Raw genomic sequence first — 220 nt, 5'->3', positions numbered from 1 at the left:
TGCTTTATGGGACAGATATCTGCTGAGTGTGACGTCTGTAACATTTCAGAACAAATAACGGACCAAAAACAATCAAAGTAAAACCATGTGAGGGATTTTTATTGCTTCTGTTAGAAACGAACAGCTCTGCGAGATTTCTGCACATTTTCATCCTCTGAGGCTCCGACAGTCCGATGATGATGTCTTCTTCTCCTGCATGCGTCACTGAGGGAAATCAGTC

The sequence above is a fragment of the Haplochromis burtoni genome, unplaced genomic scaffold (assembly GCF_018398535.1).
Source record: "Haplochromis burtoni strain Fernald_Lab_line unplaced genomic scaffold, NCSU_Asbu1 Contig_1464, whole genome shotgun sequence".
In the NCBI taxonomy this organism is placed as follows: domain Eukaryota; kingdom Metazoa; phylum Chordata; class Actinopteri; order Cichliformes; family Cichlidae; genus Haplochromis; species Haplochromis burtoni.
Note: the sequence above shows the minus strand (reverse complement) of the source record.